Raw genomic sequence first — 8,226 nt, forward strand, 5'->3', positions numbered from 1 at the left:
CAACCAATATCAACATCAGCGGCTCTTATTGATTTACAAGAACTATTACAAACTCTCTCAAGAACTTTGTTCTTAAGAGCTGCTAGGTTACAACAATATCTCGCGTGTTGTATATATATTTGTATAACCTAATACCGTGTTTATATACTACATAGTTACGTTTATCAATTACATGATATTTTCTATCAATAATTATCTGTTTCCATGTATATCACGTAAGATAGAATATCCTTCTACAGACTAGCTGTCCAGTATCAATCTCTTTCTGTTTCCTAAAGTGCTCTGTCTTCAGAGACTGATAGTACTCGGTACTGATCAAGTATCTGCATACTGATGTCTATGTGCCAGTTCCTGATGCAAATATCAGTTTTTGATCACTCCACTATATTCTTGACGCTTTATATCGATGATCTCCTTTTCCTGTTGCATCAATGAATATTTTTAATCTTCCCCAATTTATGCATTACGTCATAAGACATAAATTCTTGATTAAGTGACGCCAAAATTCTTCAAAATTTTGGAGTACATTTACACCACCGTCAAGATTGCTGTTAAGATCGAATTCATCATACCTGGCAAGATTTTAGATTGATATATGTAGAACTCAGTTGTTTAGTAGCTTCTTGTGAATTCTTGTAATTTCTTCTGAACTCTTTCCTTCATTCTTCGAATGCTAAAATCATTCAGAATCATCTGTGAATTTCAAAACCATTTACCACTTGACAATATCACCATTCAAATACAATTGCTTTCTCTGTTGATCTCTTTGCCTTTACCACTTGCTTCTCCTTTGAAAAATTTTGATTTATGTTTCCTTCTCCCCCTTTTTAGCATTCAATGAACAAAAGTAAGTATCCACAAAACAAACATCATACATGAATATAAGGACAAAAGTGCATATAAAATGATCTGCAACAAACTACAAATGAATTCCTAATTCTCTCTGTCATTTTAAAGTGATCTCATCACTTCTCACAATAATACTTATATCACTGTAAATAGTGATAACTAACTGATAGGTCACATAAATCACTATAAACTATAGTGGATACAATCAAACTTAGAACACATAGTATCAAATAAATTCGGCTTTTATTAACTTCAATAAAAACTGATAACAATAGCTTACAAATACTCTCTTAGAGATTTATATTTTATCACTAAGAGCTGCTAGGTTACAAGATAGATGTACGTGTGAAAGATAACTTATATTAAATAAACCTATGCTGTGTTTATATATACATAGTTACATGATATGTACTGATTGATATGGTACTGATCATCTTCCTAAAATGTATCAATAAGATAATATCTTCTGTTGTCCTGAGCTGTCCACTCTCTTTATGTATATCTTCCTTGCTCAGTCAGATCTTCTCCTAGAATCAGGCGCCTCCAAACTCTGATCAGCATAAACTCTGATATAGTCTGTCCACGGCAAACTCTGATTTCCATCTAAACTCTGATAATCAATTTGCAACTAATCAAGTCAGATTAGCAAGGATATCATCAAATATATAACAATCTCCCCCAACTTGTGCATTGATAAAATGTGCAACTTAAAACAGATATTTGATGATGTCAAAAATAGTTTAAGTACAAATGCATCAACATATATTAACATGACTAATATTGACAACTTATAGAACTTTACAGCTACCAGTTATTTGATCATCATAAATCCAAAACTTTCTTTAACATAGGTAGATATCAATCTATCCTCAGCTTCCTTCAGAGTTTGAATCATCTGTGCCTTGACACTCTTCAACTCATCAATATCTTCACCAGTCTGATGAGTGCTGACCTCAGAGCATTGATCTTGCTTCTACCTATGTCTTCACCCAAATAAATCAACCCAGGATGATTTGATTCTTGATTACACACTAAGAATCTGATCCCAAGAACATCCTTTATCTCATCACTGTTCTTCTTCATTTCAACCTCAGTTCCATTTCTTTGAGGATAGGCTATTGATGATTTCTTATGTTTGATTTCTCTTTCCTTCAAGTAATTTTAAAAGTCTGAACCCACGAATTGTGGTCCATTGTCCGAGACCAGGTTCCTTAGTAACCCGAACCTCATTAAGATGTTATTCACAAACCTGATGCAATCTTGTTGGTTTATTGTCCTCATTGCCTTTGCCTCCATCCACTTAGTCATGTAGTCGATGGAGACAAATAAATATCTTAAAGATCCCATGACCCGAGAGAATGGTTCCATTATATCTATGCCCGAGATAGCAAATGGGATGGGAGATAGGACCGAAGATGGAGGGACTAGACTCATTCAGGATACATTACTGAATTGTTGGCAGTTCTTGCATTTTTTCACAAATTCAACCGCATCTTGATGAATTGTTGGCCATTAGGAACCTTACCTGATAATCTTGTAGGCCAAAGCTTTTGCAGACATATGATCTCTGCAAATTCCTTCGTGTACTTCCCTTAGACAATATTCAACCTCTTCCGGACTAATACATTTCATGATCGGAGAAGAGTAGATCATGCGGAAGGTGGTCTTTCTTCAATAAAGAACTTTGCTTTGTTATCCTTCAATCTTTAAGCTTTTCCCTTGTCATCAGGGGGTTCTCCCTTCTCTAGAAAGTTGATTAAAGGAGTCATCCAGTTAGGACTATCGTTGATTTTCAAAACTTCTTCATCTTCGATTGTTGGTTTCTGCAATTCTTCAAAGTTGACTGAGCTATCCAGATCGACAGAGTTTTGGACTAACTTTGAAAGGTTATTTACCTGCACGTTTTCTTCTCTATTGACTTGTAGGAGATGACAAGAAATGAGAGATATCGAGAATTACGGGTGAGTGTGTGGGATGTATGTGAGTGAGTGAGAATGGGTATGTGAATTTAATCCCTAAACCTTTCTTTTTTGGACTATTTATAACCCAAGAATTAGGATTTAGGTAAAGGTACCTTGCATCCTGTCCATACACCTTTTATCAAAAGGAGACACATGTAGGACCTGAATACGGTTGTAATTCGAGTTGGGTAAGTCAAGTTTCGAGTTGAGCCTAATTCGAGCCAAGTCTAATTCGAGCCAAGTTTAGTCGAGTCGAACCGAGCCGGCTCGTTTAGTTAATCGAGCCTAAACCTCTCCCCGAACTCGACTCGTAAAATTTCACGGGTCGAGTCGAGCCGGCTCGTTTAGCTAAATGAGCCGGTTTTACCGAGTCGAACGAGCCAGCTCGTATAATTTTACACTTGATCGATCCTAAACCTCTACCCGAACTCGACTCGCCTAATTTCACGAGTCGAGTCGAGCCGGCTCGTTTAATTAAACGAGCCGGTACCTTTATCCGAATTCGGCTCGTTATCTTTATCTGAATTCAGCTCATTTAATGAGCCGAGTCGAGCCCGGTTAAACGAGTTCGAGCCGAGCGTGCCCGCGAACCACCCGACTCGAATTACAGCTCTAGACCTGAATGCCTTACACGTGTCCAGATGATAGTTATGGAGCAGTGCTAGGAACATTCCGGAATATGCTTTTATCGTGCCAATTATTAACCGTTATTAGGTGTCACCATCATGTGATACTTTGATTTGTGGCTTGTGCAGCAATATCAGCTCCTAGACTCATGTTGATGTTAGACTGCATGACTGGGTTGTTTGCCCCTAGGTTAGGCTTGCTTCTAGGACCATGTCTCTTGGCGAGACTGAGTCACTCAACTTTGGACTAGGCTTGCTTCTAGAACCATGTCTCTTAACGGGACCAAGTCACTCCACCCTGGACTGGGATTGCTTCTAGGACCATGTCTATTGGCGGGGCCGAGTCACTCAACCCTGGACTGAGCTTGCTCCTAGGACCATGGATCTTTAGCTGTGATGGATTATATCCTATCATTGTTAATATGCAAAGTAACACATATGGAGTAAACCTATATGTGTTTATATCAAGGTTGTAAAAATCGGAGATCGGTTCAACTCGATTTTGTTCTTGAAAAAAAGAGTACTCGGAACTTGATAAGTGGATTTTATATCCACTTGAAATGCCTTCGTTTCGACTTAAATTGATGATTTGGCCTCAAGCATGTGGGGTTTTTGATGTGTTTCTTCTGGTGTTGTGTAGGGGTCCTAGAGGGAGGTTAAAGGATGGATTCGAGGTTAAAGGATGGAGAAAATGGTGTAGGAATCAAGCGAGCGAGGAGGGAGAAAAAGGCAAAGCAATTTCAGAATTTCTCGATTCTGCCCAAATGGGGTCTCCACCCCACTTACGGGGTCTCCACCCCATTCTGAAGAAGAAAAGCCTGCCCAAATGGGGTCTCCACCCCACTTCAACAGAAAAGGGTCTGCCTCCACCCCACTGATGGGGTCTCCACCCCACTGACGGGGTCTCCACCCCACTTTGACGGGAGAAAAAGCCCAAATTGCCTATTATTGATCCGTTTGAAGGCCCGATCGCTGTGGGACTTAAAGAAAAGCTCAGGGGAGAAGTCAAATAACCTAGAAACATTCGGAGAGCACGTGACGGCTACGAAGAAGATCTAGTTTCATAATTTCATCTTTGTAATTCTTCGAAGTAGGCGTAATTTTGGATGCTCGTTCGGATTTGTTTCATAACTCTTACTCTAGTACTTTCGTATTTGTTTTAGATATCTAGTATAATGTTTACAGTCGAACCCATGATGATGAGTAGTTCAATTATGAACTAATCGTTGTCATGGGGTTTTAGTGGATTCATCGATGGATTTCAGCAATTAATTTGTCTTATTCATATGTGATGGTTTGATTTCCTCGTATTGGTTGTGCTTATTCGTCTTGGATGCGTAGCTAACATCTTAGATTGTTTGTTAATCTCTATTGAAGCGACAATGTATATATAGATTTAGAACTTGCCGTGCGAGCATAGGTTTTGTGTTCGATAACATGACTTGTGATGTGATTTTACCCATCTTGCATCGCCCTATGTAATCTTGATAGATAACTTGATCTTCAACCGTTATGTTTTCAAATTCTATAGACATATAGGGTCTAAGCATAATTGGTGTCTGTTTACCTTCTATCTTAATTGTGGATGTATAACAGTATGGTGCACGTATAACGACAGTTAGCGTGTATTAGTCTCGTATTATCTGATTAGTTATCAACCATTACAATCGAATATAGACATAATTCTGAATGAAGTTGTTAATGAAGCTAGAACTCCATGTTTTATTTCTCATAAGTAATCCAGTTTAATCACTTAGTTATAATTCGACTTTAATTAGTTAATTTAGATAAAACCAACCAAATTGTTATTTGTCCAAGCATTGAATAATAATCATACATTGGTGCATAAGTGCATATTTCTGAATACACCAGTCTCTGTGGAAACAAACTAAATTTGATTCTATACTACTTGTGACCACGTACGGCGTGATTTTGTGCGAACAAGTTATTGGCGCCGCTGCCGAGGACTCGGTGTTATATTTTAGTTTATGTGCTTGTCATCAGTGGTCGTTAAAGTTCAGTGACTTGGATTCTTTTCTCACTTTAGTTCGTTTGTGTGTGTTTCAGGTACTTGAGTGACGTGTATGCGAACTTGTTCTCAGGCCCGTAAATAAGCATTGGCAAAAGCAGAAACGATAGTGAGCACTACAATGGGTGATCGACCACCAGTTGCGAATGATACTAAGGCTCTTAAGGCTTTCTCTGAGTCTAAAATCAATGATATTCAGTCGAGCACTGTCAGGCCAGCGATCGAGGCCAACACTTTTGAGATCAAACCGAGCACTATTCAGATGGTATAGAACTCAGTGCAGTTTGGGGGTTCTCCGACGGAGGATCCTAATATGCATATTCGGGATTTCATTGAGATCTGCGACACTTTCAAGTTCAATGGTGTTACTGACGAGGCCATCAAATTGTGGCTATTCCCATTTTCTCTGCGGGATAAAGCTAAGGGATGGTGGCATTCTCTTCCTGCAGGATCTATTAAGACATAGGAGGATCTGACTCAGAAATTTCTTACTAAGTTCTTCCCTATGGCCAAAACAGCTGCAATCAGAAATGCTATCACTCAATTCTCTCAGCTGTCTGGTGAAACTTTATGTGAAGCGTGGGAACGCTACAAGGAGATGCTTCGAAAGTGCCCACATCATGGGATGCCTGATCGGATGGTTATTCATTGCTTCAATAATGGCTTGGGTCCTCAATCGAGGCCAATGCTCGATGCAGCATCAGGTGGAGCTCTATGGGCTAAGAGCTATGATAAGGCTTATGAGTTGATCGAGATGACGGCTGCGAATGAATATCAGAATCCTACTCAGCGTCTTCATCAGGGCAAAGCAACAGGAATTCTAGATGTTGATGCTACTACAGCTTTGACTGCTCAGCTTAAGGCGCTTACTATGAAGGTGGATTCTTTGGCAAATTTAGGAATTCAGCAGCCACCTTCAGTTTGTGAGCTTTGTGCGGGTGCACATTCCACTGATCAGTGTGCCATATCTAGCGAGTCAGCTCAGTTTGTGAGCAATTTTCAGCGATCTCAGCAGCCAGCTCCGGCTACCTATCACCCGAATAATCGGAATCATCCGAATTTCAGCTGGAGCAACAATCAGAACTTCACGCCACAACCGCAACAACAGTTTCAGCAGCAAGGAGCTAGACCTTTCAACCCTTCCGGTTTTCAACAGCAATTTGCACCGGAGCAGCAATTCCATCCACCCGGATTCCAGCAACAAAATCAAGGGGTGGCTGGACAGTCTTCCAACGAAAGATCTGAATGGGAAGAGATGAAATTAATGATTAAAAGCCAAGCGGTGTCAATCAAGACTTTGGAGAACCAGATTGGGCAAATTGCTAACGCGTTGATAAACAGACCACAAGGAACTCTTCCTAGTGATACCGAGGCCACTCCGGGTAAGAAAGAGATGAAGGAACAGGTACAGGCTGTCACCTTGAGGTCCGGAAAGGTTACGAAGGAAAAAGAATCAGCAACAGAGCGAAACGAGGAAGAGGGTGATCAACAGATTGAAACATCCGTACTCTCATCTAAGTCTGATAGTGAAAAAACTGTTGTTGACGCTGATAAGAATGAAATCAACGAGGAAGCAAGCAAGGAATCAACTAAGAAGTCTAGTCCTAAAGGTGATATTGGGGTCAAGCAAGTATATCCACCTCCCCATTTTCCGAAGAGACTTCAGAAGCATAAGCTCGACAAACAATTCGCTAAATTTCTAGAGGTTTTCAAGAAATTACAAATCAACATACCTTTTGCGGAGGCTCTAGAGCAAATGCCGAGTTATGCTAAATTCATGAAGGGTATTCTATCACAGAAACTCAAGCTTGAGGAATTGGAGACTGTAGCTTTGACTGAGGAGTGCAGTGCGGTGTTGCAGCAGAAATTGCCTCCGAAGCTAAAGGATCCGGGAAGTTTCACAATCCCGTGTACCATTGGCAAGTTATCTTTCGACAAGTGCTTGTGTGACTTGGGAGCTAGCATCAATCTGATGCCGTTGTCTGTCTTCAAGAAACTTGGTTTGCCGGAGCCAAAACCTACAAACATGTCCTTATAACTGGCTGATCGGTCGATCACATACCCGAGAGGTATAGTGGAAGATGTCTTGGTTAAGGTGGATAAGCTCATCTTCCCTGCTGATTTTGTCATTCTAGACTTTGAGGAGGATAAAAAGATTCCCATTATCTTGGGAAGGCCGTTCTTAGCTACAGGCCAAACTTTGATCGATGTGCAGAAAGGAGAGCTTACAATGAGAGTTCAAGATCAGAGTGTCACTTTTAAGGTGTTCAACGCAATGAAATTTCCAACCGACGAAGAAGAATGCTTTAAGGTGGAGCCACTAGAAGCTGTTGAAAATTCTGAGACGGGGCAAAAGCTAAGGCCAGGTACCTTAGAGAGAGTCTTAACAGGGGATTCTGATTTCAAAGATATAGGAGTAGCAGAGCTTAAAAATTTTCAGGAGCATCTTAAGCCATCTATTGAAGAAGCTCCCATACTCGAACTCAAACTACCACCGGATCTCTTAAGTGATGTGCAATTTAGAAGGTTGTCACGGCGAATAGATGACATGCATGACATTCATCGCCGTTTTGCAAAGGATTTGACTCAGGCTCTTCGGAGTGCTTTTCGAGCCATTGGTGTTGAGGTTGATTGGCCAGTGTTTGGAGATGGCATGGTATATTGACCACCTGATCCTCCACCCGAAGAGGGTGATCCTCCCGACATCTAGGTTCGTGTCTATCCTTATTATCACCTTCAATGAGGACATTAAATATTTTAA

At 40.3% G+C, this 8,226-nt stretch overlaps 1 non-coding gene across 1 annotated transcript; it reads right to left on the bottom strand.

Moving 5' to 3' along the window:
- Positions 1-5,985: 5,985 nt before the first annotated feature.
- LOC135149868 (small nucleolar RNA R71) lies at positions 5,986-6,092 on the bottom strand. The gene has a single exon (XR_010288073.1). It is a non-coding gene; the product is annotated as a small nucleolar RNA R71 (small nucleolar RNA).
- Between the last annotated feature and the right edge of the window lie 2,134 nt (positions 6,093-8,226).

Source organism: Daucus carota, chromosome 9, assembly GCF_001625215.2.
Source record: "Daucus carota subsp. sativus chromosome 9, DH1 v3.0, whole genome shotgun sequence".
NCBI classification, from domain to species: Eukaryota; Viridiplantae; Streptophyta; class Magnoliopsida; order Apiales; family Apiaceae; genus Daucus; species Daucus carota.